This window comes from Notamacropus eugenii, chromosome 5 (genome assembly GCF_028372415.1).
Source record: "Notamacropus eugenii isolate mMacEug1 chromosome 5, mMacEug1.pri_v2, whole genome shotgun sequence".
NCBI lineage: Eukaryota > Metazoa > Chordata > Mammalia > Diprotodontia > Macropodidae > Notamacropus > Notamacropus eugenii.
The window spans coordinates 159,707,907-159,721,678 of NC_092876.1; the positions used below are offsets into that span (position 1 = coordinate 159,707,907).

The following is a 13,772-nucleotide window of genomic DNA, read 5'->3' on the forward strand; positions in this document are numbered from 1 at the left end:
TATGTGTCTCTGTGTGTGTGTGTGTACATGAAAGTACATTTTTTCCAGCTAAGTTAATTTTCCCCTAGGTGTTCTAATCATCTTTAAAAAAGACTCCATAAACTGTAAAATAACTACATAAAATCATTAACTGGTTCTGTTTCTTTAATAAAATCATTAACACAATATACAAATATAGCGTGAATGTAATGAATGACACCGAGATAAATCACGCTGTGTCCATGATAATGATACATCCATCATCATGAGCTTTTCCTGAACTACAGTAGGCAGCTGCAAAATCTGTTGCCTCACTGAATATCCTACTCATCTACCTTTATTTCCAGAAATAGTCTACTCTTTCTTAAGTCAGTGCTGGCTGCTCCTGTCTCTAGAGAAATTCCCGTTCTGTAAAGATTATCCTCACAAATTGAAATATGAGACAATTTATGCAATGCTGCCATAGTTAGTTTCAAATATCTGACCCTAATTAGCAGCACCATCTCCATAGAAAGTAAAACTGATCTCATCTTTCTCGTTGTACTTGCAGGCACCCGAGTTCCAACAATGTCATTTCCACCCTAAAATTTGTTAGTATACATGAACATAAATCCTCCCTTTCCTTTATCACACCCTCTTCTTCATCCTGGAAGCTCTCCCAGAATTTCGTGAATGGGAAGTTCATAAGTAAAGGTATGAACTTGAAAGACTGTTACCACATGTTCTATAGGATTAGTTTCAAACACCATACAACTAGCTTCCTAACCGTCATACAAGTGACAGAAACTACTGATAATCTTTTGCTTATGTAGCTGGTCTGCTTTCAATCATTCTGATGGACAGTCTGCATGATCCTATAGTACTTAAGTCCTTCTCTGGTGAGAATTGTTGTGGTGGGAGGGGCTCCTCAAACTGATTGACTTCACATTTCTCCATATCAAATGAAGCACCAGTCTCAAAGTTACAGATGCCAATAGCTCTCTTTCAGCCTCACTATCAGCTCCTGGTTTCTAGAAGGTGCCCAGCACCAGTGAAACAATGTGAGCATTCCATTTGTAGGAGGGGTGGTGGATGTGACAGAAAAGCTGTTGGCCAGCTGCAGATGAAGCTGGAAGGGACCATGTCCTAAATCTCATTCAGGAACTGGCAGCTGACTTAAGCGTCTTTCCTACTGTGCAAATCTTAATGCACAATATATTACTGGATATTGCTTTCTGTGTGGTCTTCTTCATTACAATGTAAGTCCCTTCATCAGAGACTGTCCTTCACAAAATCTCTCTCTGTCTCTCTCTGCTCTCCGTCTCTCTCTCTGTCTCTGTGTGTGTGTATGTGTGTCTTTCTGTAATGTTCAACATTCTGTTGAACAGATTTGAGTTATAAGTTCTTCCCACTGCCTCCACTACCTCTTCCCCAAAATGGCATGCAATTTGATGTAGACCATATATATAATACACACACACACACATACACACACACACACACATATATATGTATATATCTGACCATATTGACCACATTGCTCATGCTGTGAAAGAAGAATCAGAAAAAAAGGGAAAAACTATGAGAAAGAAAAAAAAAAGAAACAGCAACAACAAAGAGACAACAATATGCTATAATCTGCATTCAGACTCCACAGTTCTTTCTCTAGATGTGGACAACACCTTCTACTATGAGTCTCTTGGAATCCACCTAGATCACTGTATTCCTCAGAATAGCCACATCTAACAAACTAGGCTATTGTACAATGTTATTGTTACTGTGTACAGTGTTCTGGTTCTTCTCATTTGATTCAGCATCAGGTCATGCAAATCTTTCTAGGTTTTTTTTCTGAAGCCCACCTGTTGACCATTGCTTATGGAACAAGAATATTTCATTACATTCATATACAACAACTTTTTCAGCCATTTCCCAATTGATGTGCATCCCCTCACTTTCCAAATCTTGGCTACCACAAAAAGAGTCCCTGTAAATATTGTACATATGGGTCCTGTGTCCATTTTTATAATTTCTTTGGGGTACAGACCTAGTAGTGATATTGTTGGATCAAAGGTTATGCACAGTTTTATACTCCTTTAGACGCAGTTCCAAATGGTTTTTAGAATGGTTGAATCAGTTCACAACTCCACCAACAATGCCTTAGTGTTCCAATTTCCTTATGTTATCCAAGATTTATCATTTTCTGGTTCTGTCATATTAGCCAATATTTGTTAACCAATTACATTACAGGTCATTCCCCAATTGATAAGTGGTCAAAGGATAAGAATAGGCAATTTTTGGATGAAAAAATTATAGCTATCTGTAGCCATATAAAAATGCTCTAAATCAATAGTTATTAGGCAAATGCACATGAAAATAACTCTGAGGTACCATTTCACATCTATCAGATTAGTATATTGCCTCATTATTTTCATTCTCTTAGATGAAATTGTTGATTGTTTCTATGATTTGTTGTTTGACCACTCAATTTTTTAGGAAAACATTATTGATTTTCCAATTAATTTTTAGTCTACCTTTCCATGGCCTTTTATTATGTGTAATTTTTTTTGAATCATGATCTGAAAGGACACATTTAATATTTCAGCCTCTATGTGTTGAATTGTAAGATTTTTATGTCTTAGTCCATGGTCAGTTTTTATGTAGATGTCATGTACCACCAAGAAAAAGGTATATTCCTTTCCATCCTCATTCATTTTTTCCCAGAGGTCTAGCACATCTATTCATCTTTTTAAATTCTTTCTTATTTTTTGTCGTTAGAGTTATTGGATTCTGAGAGGGGGAAGTTGAGGTCCCCCACTAGTATTGTTTTGCTATCTATTTCGTTCCTGTAACTCACTTAAATTCTCTAAGAATTTGGATGCTATACCATTTGGTGTATGTATGTTTAGTAATGATATTATTTCATTGTCTTGGGTTTCTTTAGCAAGCTTGGTTTCTTTCCTTAAATCTTTTAATTAGATGTATTTTTGCTTTTGCTTTTTCTGAGATCAGGATTGCTTTTCCAGTTTTTTGTTTTCTTTTTTTGAACTTTAGCTAAAGCATAATATATTTGCCTCCATCCTTTAACCTTTACTCCATGTGTGTCTCTCTGCTCTACATGTGTTTCTTATAAACAATATATTTTAGGATTTAGGTTATGGGTTCATCTTATTCACATTGACAGTTATGATTTCTTTTTTTTAAATGTCTATTTATTTATTTTTAGTTTTCAACTTTCATTTCCACAAAATTTCAAGTTCCAAATTTTCTCCCCATCTCTCCCCTCCTCCCACCCCATAAAGTCTTGCATTCTGATTACCCTATCTATCATTATGCCCTCCCTTCTATCAAGCCTCTCCCTTCCCTTATCCTCTTCTTTTCTCTTTTCATGTAGGGCAAGATAGATTTCTATAAGCCATTGCCTGCATTTCTTATTTCCCAATTGCATGCAAAAACAATTCTCAACATTAATTCCTAATATTTTGAATTACAACTTCTCTCCCTTCCTCTCTCCCCACCCATCCCCTTTGAGAAGGTAAGCAATTCAATGTAGGCTGGATATGTGTAGTTTTGCAAAAGATTTCCATAGTAGTCATGTTGTGTAAGACTAATTATATTTCCCTCCATCCTATCCTGCCCCCCATTTATTCTATTCTCTCTTTTGACATGGTCCGTCCCCATAAAGGTTTACTTCTAATTATTCCCATCTCCTATTTGCCCTCCCTTCTATCGTCCCCCTCACCCCACTTCTCCCCTTCTCCACTACTTTCCCGTAGTTTAAGACAAATTTTCATACCATGGCTTTTAGGCAGTCCCATAATTTTTAAATTGTCTCTCCTGGATCTATTTTCCAGGTCAGTTGTTTTTCTGTTGAGAAATTTCACATTGTCTTCTATTTTTTCATTCTTTTGGTTTAGTTTTGTAATTTCTTGGTTTCTCATAAAGTCATTAGCTTCCATCTGCTCCATTCTAAGTATTAAAGAAGCATTTACTTCAGTGAGCTTTTGAACCTCCATTTCCATTTGGCTAATTCTTCTTTCTGAAGCATTCTTGTCCTCATTGGCTTTTTGGACCTCTTTTGCCAATTAGGATAGTCTATTTTTAAATGGGTTATTTTCTTCAGTATTTTTTGGTTGCACTTTAGCAGGTTGTTGACTTGATTTTCATGATTTTCTTGCATTGTTCTCATTTCCCTTCCCAATTTTTTCCTTCCTTTTTGAGCTCTTCCATGGCCAGAGACCATTGCATATTTATTTTGGAGGTTTTGTATGACAAAACCTTGACTTTCATGTTTCGTTTGCTGGTATGCATTGTTCCTTGTCATCCAAAAGGATGGAAGAAAATACCTGCTCACAGAGAAAGTAATCTTCTATAGTTTTAGGTTTTCTCCCCCTTTTGGGGGCATTTTCACAGCCCACTACTTGACTTTTGAGTCCTTTGTCAAGTGGAGGGCATACTCTAGGGACCTATAAGTTCTCTGTTCCTCCAAGGTGGCACAATCAATGGAAAGGTGTTTACTCCTCTCCTAGCCTATACTCTGATCTGGGACTAACCACAAGCTTTTCTGCCCAGGATCTGTGAGTAGAATTCTCTCTCCAGGGCATCCTCCAGCTCCAGCAGCCAGTGCTTCTTCTCATCCCAGGACTGCCACTTAGGGATGAGATGCAGATCAGCTTCACTATTCCCTCAGGGTCTTTGGGAGGGGGGACCCAAAAATGGATGCTGTGCAGCAGTAACTGCTACCATCCTAGGGTCGCTGGTGCCAAAGTGAGTTCCCTTCTCACCCAGGTGAAAGAGATTTATCACTGACCTTTGAAGCTGCCTTTGGCATTTGTGGGTTGAGGAATCTGGGAAACCCAGGTGCTGGGGCAATTTTCCCTCCTGAGGTCTGCTCAGGTCCTGTCCCTGATGTGCCACATGGCTAGGGCTGGGCTGTACTCTGCTCCATGTCTGGTGAGATAGACTTTTCCTGTCAGTCTTCCAGGCTGCCTTGCACTGGAAATCTCTTTCACTCAGTCGTTTTCTGTCTTCTGCCACTCTATAAGTTGTTTAAAGTCATTTTTTACAGGTAATTTATGGGGTATGGAGGGAGAGCTAGAGTATGTGCATCTTTTTTACTCTGCCATCTTGAGTTCCCCCTCCTTGGTGGATTCCTTTAATGAGGTTTTTACCCTCTTGGTTTTGGACCTCAAGGCAGTTTTACTTGATGATTTCTTGAGTGATGGTGTCCAAGCTATTTCTTTTATCTTGGCTTCCAAGTAGTCCAAAAATTATTTTTTTTCTTATTTAATAGATTTAAAATTGTGGGTGCTCATCATTTCTAACTACACAGTAACCTGTAATTACACAACCATAAATCACAACTTGTTCTGTCATTCCCCACTTGAAGTGGGGAATTTTCAATTCTTTGCCACCATAAAAGAGCTGTTACAAGTATTTTTGTACAAATAAGTCCTTTGCTGCTTTTTTTGTGATGTCCTTAAGATACTGACATAGGAATGGAATCGCTGGATTGAAGGGTATATGCAGTTTTAAACCTCTTTCGGCATATTTCCAAATTGTTCTCCAGGATGGTTGGATCACTTCACAATCCCAAGAGCAGTGCATTAATGTCCCAATATTTCCACATCCAATCCAACATTAATTTTCTTTTTTATGTCATATTCACCAATATGATAGGCATGAGGGAGTACCTCAGAGATTTTTTAATATGCATTTCTTTTGTTTTAATTATTTATTCTCTGTGCTCCACAATCAATTCAATAAAACCTGGATTTTTAAATATGCATTTCTTTTGTTTTAATTATTTATTCTCGGTGCTCCACAATCAATTCAATAAAACCTCCCCCTCCTTCTTCTCTACCACCCCCTTCCTCTCTGAGACAGGATACAATTCTATATATATTCTACACATATATTCCCACTAAATACACCCTCATCCTACTCATGTTGAGTAGAAGATGTAAAATGAATGATAAAATCATAAAACGAGCCAAATGTACAACAAAAGAAAATGATCTGCTATATTTGCGATTTAACTCCACAGTTCTTTCTCTAGATGTGGAAGAAATTTAGATTCAAAAAATCATTGGGAATTTTTTAAGTCCTTGCATTGCAATGAATTTCCAAGTCTACCAGAAAAAATTCTCTCAAACTGTGTTGTTGGTGCATATAAAGTTTTCCTGATTCTGCTCCTTTTGCTCAGCATCAGATCATATAAGTCTTTCTAGGCCTCCCTGAAGTCTTCCTGTTCATCATTTCTCATAGCACAATAGTATTCCATTACATTCATATACCACAACTTATTCAGCCATTTCCCAATTGATGGGCATCCCCTTGATTTCCAGTTTCTAGTCACCACAAAGAGTGTCATTATAAAAAAAAATTTGTACATGTGGGGGCCTTTCCCATTTTTATGACCTCTTGGGTACATAGTCTTATAAGCAGTATTGCTAGGTCGAAGGGTATGCGTATTTTTGTAGCCCTTTAGGCAAAGTTCCAAATTGTTCTCCAGAATGGTTGGATCAGCTCACACCTCCACCAACAATGAATTAGTGTTCCAACTCTTTCACATCTTCTCCAACATTTTTCATCTTCATGTTTTGTCATGTTTACCAATCTGAGAGTTGTGATGTGATATCTCAGAGCTCTTTTGCTTTGTATCTCTAATTAAAAGTGATTTAGAGGATTATTTTCATATGACTAAAGATATCATAAATTTCTTCCTCTGAAAGCTCCCTGTTCATGTCTTTGACCATTCATCAATTGGGGAATGACTTGTATTTTTCTGCATTTGACTCAGTTCTCTATATATTTTAGAAATGAGGCCTTTATCACAGACACTAGTTGCAAAAATTCTTTCCCAGTTTTGTGCTTCCCTCTTAATCTTGGTTACATTGGGTTTGTTTGTGCTAAAACTTTTCAGTTTAGTGTAATCAAAATTATCCATTTTGCACTTCATAGTGTTTTCTATCTCTTGTTTAGTCTAAAATTCTTTCCTTCTTCTTAAATCTGATAAATACACTATTCCTCGCTCCACTAAATTATTTATATTATCAATTTTTATACCAATATCATATACCCATTTGGACTTTATTTTTCTGTACACCATCAGGCATTGGTCTATGCCTAGCTTCTGCCACACTATTATCCAGTTTTCCCAGCAAATTTTGTCCAACAGTGAGTTCTTATTCCAGAGGCTGGGGACCCTGGCTTTATCAAACAATAAATTGATTTATTCATGGACAAATGTGTCCTGAGTGTCTTACCTAGAAAACTGGTCTAACCTTCTGTTTCTTAGCCAGTATCAAGTGGTTTTGATAATTGCTGCATCATAATACAATTTGAGGTGTGGTAGAGCTAGGCCACCTTCTTTAGCATTACTTTACATTAGTTCCCTTACTATTGTGGACCTTTTGTTCTTCCAGATGAATTTTGATATTATTTTTTCAAGCTCTAGAAAATAATTATCAGATAGTCTGATTGGTATGGAACTAAATAAGTAAAGTAATTTAGATAGAATTGTCATTTTTATTATATTGACTCAGCCTACCCATGAGGAACTGATTTTTTTCCACTGATTTAGATTTGACTTTATTTGTATGAAAAATATTCTGTAATTGTGTTTATATAGTTCCTGGACTTATTTTGGCAGATAGGCTCCCAAATACTTTTTATTGTCTGCCCCAGCTTTAAATAGGATTTCCCTTTTTTATCTCTTTCTGTTGTGCTTTGTTAGTAATATATAGAAATGCAGGACATTTCTGGGGGTTTATTTTGTAACCTGCAACTTGCCAAAATTGCTTATTATTTCAAGTAATTTTTTTACATGAATCTCTGGGATTCTTTAAGTATATAATCATATCATCTGCAAAGAGTGATAACTTAGTTTTTTCTTTGCCTATTCTAATTCCTTCAATATCTTTTTCTTCTCTTATTGCTATGGTTAACATTTGTAATACCATACTGAATAATATTGGTGATGATTGTCATGCTTATTTCACCGCTGATCTTATTAGAAATGCATCTAGTTTAATTCCATTGCATACAATGCTTGCTGATGGTTTTTGGGAGATACTGCTTATGATTTTATGAAAAGTACCATATATTCCTATTTTCAGTATTATTGATAGCAATGGGTTTTGTATTTTGTCAAAAGCTTTTTCTGTATCTTTTGAGGTAATCATGTGATTTCTGTTAGTTTTGTTGTTAATATGATCTATAATGGTAATAATTTTTCTAATATTGAACCAGCACTGCATTCTTTGTATACATTCTATCTGATCAGAATCTATTATTGTCTTGATAAGTTACTGTACACTTTTTGCTAAAATCTTATTTAAAACTTTTACATCTATATTCATTAGGGAAATTGGTCTATAATTTTCTTTCTCTGGTTTGGCTCCTCCAGGTTTAGGTATCAAAACCATATTCGTATCACAAGAAGAATTTGACAGGACTCCTTCCCCAATTCTACCAAGTAGTCTATATAGTATTGGAATTAACTATTCGTTTAATGTTTGATAGAATGCACTTGTAAATCCATCTGGCCCTGAAGAGTTTTTCCTAGGAAGTTCATTGATGACTTCTTCAATTTATTTTTCTGAGATGGGGTTATTTAAGTACTCAAATTCCTTTTCTGTTAATATATTCTATTCTGATAATCACCCATCTCATTTAAATTGTAGAATTTATGGGCACAAAGTTGGGCAAAGTAATTTCTAATTATTTTTTTTAATTTCCTCCTCATTGGAGGTGACTTCACCTTTTCCATTTTTGATATTAGCAGTTTGGATTCCTTCTTTCCTTTTTTAAATCAAATCGACCAAATGTTTATCAATTTTACTGTTTTTTTCATAAAACCAATTCATATTTTTATTTATTAGTTCAATATTTTTTCTTAATTTCATTTTAATTAATCTCTCCTTTGGATTTCAGTATTTAAAATTTGGTATTTACTTGGGGATTTTCAATTTGTTCCTTTTCTAGTTTTTTAAGCTGCATGCCCACTTCACTGATATCCTCTTTCTTTGTTTTATTCATGTAGGCAATCAAAGATACAAAGCTTCCCCTAAGAACTGCTTTTGCAATATCCCATAAGATTTTTTAATATGTGTCATTATTGTCATTCTCTTGAATGAAGATGTTGATTGTTTCTATGATTTGTTGTTTTACCAATTCATTCTTTAATATTAGATTATTTAGTTCCCAATTAATTTTTAGTCTATCTTTCCATGGCCTTTTATTTTTTTTATTTTAAATTTTTAAAATAATTTTCAGTTTTCAACATTCATTTCCATGAAATTCTGTGTTCCAAATTTACTCCCCATCTCTCCCCTCAGCACCCCATAACATCTTGCAATCTGATTACACCTTTAAGTCCATGACTTCCCCTTTATCACATCCCCATCTTCTCTCTTTTCTTGTAGGGAAATATAGATTTCTATACCCTATTACCTGTATTTCTTATTTCCTAGTTGTTTGCAAAAACATTTCTCAACATTTGTTCCTAATACTTTGAAATCCAACTTCTTTCCGTTCCTCCCTCCCCACCCATCCTCACTGAGAAGGCTAGCAATTCTATAAAGGCTATACATGCCGAGTTTTGCAAAAGACTGGCATAATAGTCATGCTGTGAAAGACTAACTCTATCTCCCGCCATCTTATCCTGCCCCCAATTTATTCTATTCTCTCTTTTTACCTTAACCCTCCCCATAAGTATTTATTTCTAATTATTCCCTTCCCCCATTTTCCCTCCCTTCAGTCATCCTCCTCACCCCAATTCTCCCCTTCTCCCCTGCTTTCCTGTAGTATAATATAGATTTTCATACCAAATTGAGTGAGTGTGTTATTCCCTCTTTAACCCAAATGTGAAGAGAGTAATCTTCACTTTTTCCCTCTTATCTCGTCCCCTTTTGCCTCCATTGAATAAGCTTATTCTTGCCTCTTTTAGGAGAGATAATTTCCCTCATTCCATTTCTCCCTTTCACTTCCCAATGTATTCCCCTCCCAACCCTTACATTTTATTTTTTTTAAATATTATCCTTTTTAATCAGCTCACCCTGTGCTCTCTGTCTATATGTGTATATATGTGTTTGTGCATTTGTGTAATCCCTCCAACTCCCTAAATACTAAGAAAAATCTCAAGAGTAACGAATACTGTCTTTCCATGTAGGACTGAAAACAATTCAACTTTAGAAAGTCCTTTATAATTTCTCTTTCCTACTTACCTTCTCATTTTTCTCTTGATTCTTACATTTGAAAGTCAAGTTTTCTTCTCAAGTATGGTCTTTTCATCAAGAACGTTTGAAAATCCTATATGTCATTGAATGACCATTTTTTCCCCTGAAGAACTACACTCAGTTTTGCTTGGTAGGTGATTCTTGGTTTTAATCCTAGTTCCTTTGACTTCTGGAATACCATATTCCAAGTCCTTTGATCCCTTAATATAGAAGCTGCCAGTATCTATGTTTTTCTGAAAATATTTCCACAATACTCAAATTGTTCCTTTTTACATACTTGCAATATTTTCTCCTTGACCAGGGAACTCTGGAATATAGCTACATTATTCCTAGGATTTTCCCTTTTCGGATCTCTTTCAGGAGGTGATCCGTGGATACTTCCAATGTTTGTTTTACCCTCTGGTGCTAGAACATCAGGGCAGTTTCCCTTGATAATTTCATGAAAGATGATGTCTAGGCTGTTTTTTGATCATGGCTTTCAGGTAGCCCCACAATTTTTAAATTTTCTCTCCTGGATCTATTTTCCAGGTCAGTTGTTTTTTCCAATGAGATATTTCACATTATCTTCTATTTTTTAATTCTTTTGGTTTTGTTTTGTAATTACTTGGTTTCTTATAAAGCCATTAGTTTTAATCTGCTCCATTTCAGTTTTGAAAGAACTGTTTTCTTTTTTTTCCCCCCATTTTATTTTTTTTTATTTTTTTTTATTAAACTTTTAACATTTATTTTCACACAATTTTGGGTTACAAATTTTCTCCCCTTTTTCCCCCTCCCCCCCCCCAGACCCAAGTTTTCTAATTGCCCCTGTGACCTATCTGCTCTCTCCTCTATCCTCCCTCCCTGCCCTTGTCTCCATCTTCTCTTTTGTCCTGTAGGGCAGGATAGCTTTCTTGACCCCTTAACCTGTGTTTCTTGTTACCCAGTGGTAAGAACATTACATTTGCTCCTAACACTTTGAGTTCCAACTTCTTTAGCTCCCTCCCTCTCTACCCCTTCCCCTTGGAAGACAGGCAATTCAATATAGGCCATATCTGTTTAGTTTTGCAAGTGACTTCCATACTAGTTGTGTTGTATAAGACTAACTATATTTCCCTCCATCCTGTCCTGTCCCCCATTACTTCTATTTTCTTATGGTCCTTTCCCTCCCCATGAGTGTCGACCTCGGATTGCATTCTCCTCCCCATGCCCTCCCCTCTATCCTCCCCCCCTTCCTGCTTATGCCCCTGTCCCCCACTCTCCTGTATTATGAGATAGGTTTTCCTATCAGAATGAGTGTGCATTACATTCTTTCCTTTAGTGGAATGTGATGAGAGTAGACCTCATGTTTTTCTCTTGCCTCCCCTCTTTATCCCACCACTAATAAGTCTTTTGCTTGCCTCTTTTATGAGAGATAATTTGCCCCATATAACTTCTCCCTTTCTCCTCCCAATATTTCTCTCTCACTGCTTGATTTCATTTTTTTTTTTAGTATATGATCCCATCCTCTTCAATTCACTCTGTGCACTCTGTCTCTATGTATGTGTGCATGTGTGCATGTGTGAGTGTGTGTGTACTCCCACCCAGTGCTCAGATACTGAAATGTTTCAAGAGTTATAAATATTGTCTTTCCATGTAGGAATGTAAACAGTTCAACTTTAGTAAGTCCCTTATGATTTCTCTTTGCTGTTCGCCTTTTTATGGTTCTCTTCATTCTTGTGTTAGAAAGTCAAATTTTCTTTCCAGCTCTGGTCTTTTCATCAGGAAAATTTGAAAGTCTTCTATTTCATTGAAAGACCATTTTTTCTCCTGAAGTATTATACTCAGTTTTGCTGGGTAGGTGATTCTTGGCTTCAGTCCTAGTTCCTTTGACTTCTGGAATATCCTATTCCATTCCCTTCTATCCCTCAATGTAGAAGGTGCCAGATCTTGTACTATCCTGATTGTATTTCCACAATACTTGAATTGTTTCTTTCTAGCTGCTTGCAATATTTTCTCCTTCACCTGGGAATTCTGGAATTTGGCCACAATGCTCCTAGGATTTTCTCTTTTTGGATCTCTTTCATGCAGTGTTCTGCGGATTCCTTGAATATTTATTTTGCCTTCTGGTTCTAGAATCTCAGGGCAGTTTTCCTTGATAATTTCGTGGAGGATGATGTCTAGGCTCTTCTTTTGATCATGGTTTTCAGGTAGTCCCAGAATTTTTACATTGTCTCTCCTGATTCTATTTTCCAGGTCAGTTGTTTTTCCAATAAGATATTTCACATTATCTTCCATTTTTCGAATCTGCCGGTATGTTCTGAAATATCTGTCTTTCTCGAAAAGTCCAAAGCTTCCATCTGTACCATTCCAGATTTGAGAGATCTATTTTCTTCAGTAAGCTTTTGAATCTCCTTTTCCATTTGGTTAATTCTGCTTTTGAAAGCATTCTTCTCCTCATTGGCCCCTTGCACCTCCCTTGCCAGCTGAGTTAGGTTAGTTCTCATGGTGCCAATTTCTTCAAGATTTTTTTGATTCTCCTTTAGCAGGGAGCTGATCTGTTTTTCATGCTTCTCCCTTATCCCTCTCATTTCCCTTCCCAGTCTTTCCTCCATCTCTCTAACTTGATTTTCAAAATTCCTCTTGAGCTCTTCCATGGCCCGAGTCCATTGGGTGGTCTGGGACACAGGATCCTCGATTTCTGTGTCTTTGCCTGATGGCAAGCATTTTTCCTCCCCATCAGAAAGGAAGGGAGAAAGTTTTTTTTCTCCGATAAAGTACCCTTCAATAGTTTTATTTCTTTTCCCTTTTCTTGGCATTGTCTCCCCCTAGTGGCTTGACCTCTGAATGTTCTCCTCACACCCACCTCACCTCCTGGTCCTCCCAGCCAGCGTTTGGGGACTGAGATTCAAATACTGCTTCCCACCTTAGGATTTTTGGCGGGGGCAGGGCTGTTATTCAGTGTTAAATTTAGTTCAGGTGCTGAGGTCAGGGGCAGAGCCGCCTCTCTGGCTCAATTCCCTCAGGCGGTTTATGCACAGACCTTCCACAATGGATCCAGGCTCCCGTCCGTTTGGGGAGCCCCCGTCCGCAGCCGCCTCTCAGCCCCCACCTCCCGGGGGGGGGGGCCCGAGCTATGGGGGCACCTCACTCCCCTCTCAACCCGCCAAAGAGACTCTCTCATCCACCCCCATCAGTCACCTGTTGTTGGGGGCCCCGTGCAGCTGCTGAAGATCCCGCCTCTGAATCCCTCTCAGAACTTTGTCTCTCGGAGCCGCGGCCGCCGTCGCCGCCGCAGGTCTGGGCTGGGCACCGTGTCTGCAGTGTGACGGACCTTTTGCGAGAGGTTTGCCGGTCCCTCTGTGGATGTGGGGACCCGCATGGCCGCTGGAGACTCCGTTCCGCGGCCCTCTCGGATCTCTTTCCCACGGTGTCGCTGCCGCTGCAAGGCTGCTCTCCTCTTCCCGCCCCAGCGCCCAGTCCCCGGCGCGAAGGTCCCCCCGCGAGAGGTTTGCAGGTCTCTCTGGAACAGAAATCTCCCTCGCTCCAATATTCCGTGGTCTCTGGGTGCAGAATTCGCCCTGGGTTAGTCCCCTCTGCCGTTCTGTGGTTTGTGGGTTC

General features: G+C 37.9%; 1 pseudogene; it reads right to left on the reverse strand.

Annotated features, from left to right (window-relative positions):
• Positions 1-302: 302 nt before the first annotated feature.
• On the reverse strand, positions 303-13,533 carry LOC140507722 (pyruvate dehydrogenase E1 component subunit alpha, mitochondrial-like; annotated as a pseudogene).
• Positions 13,534-13,772: the final 239 nt, after the last annotated feature.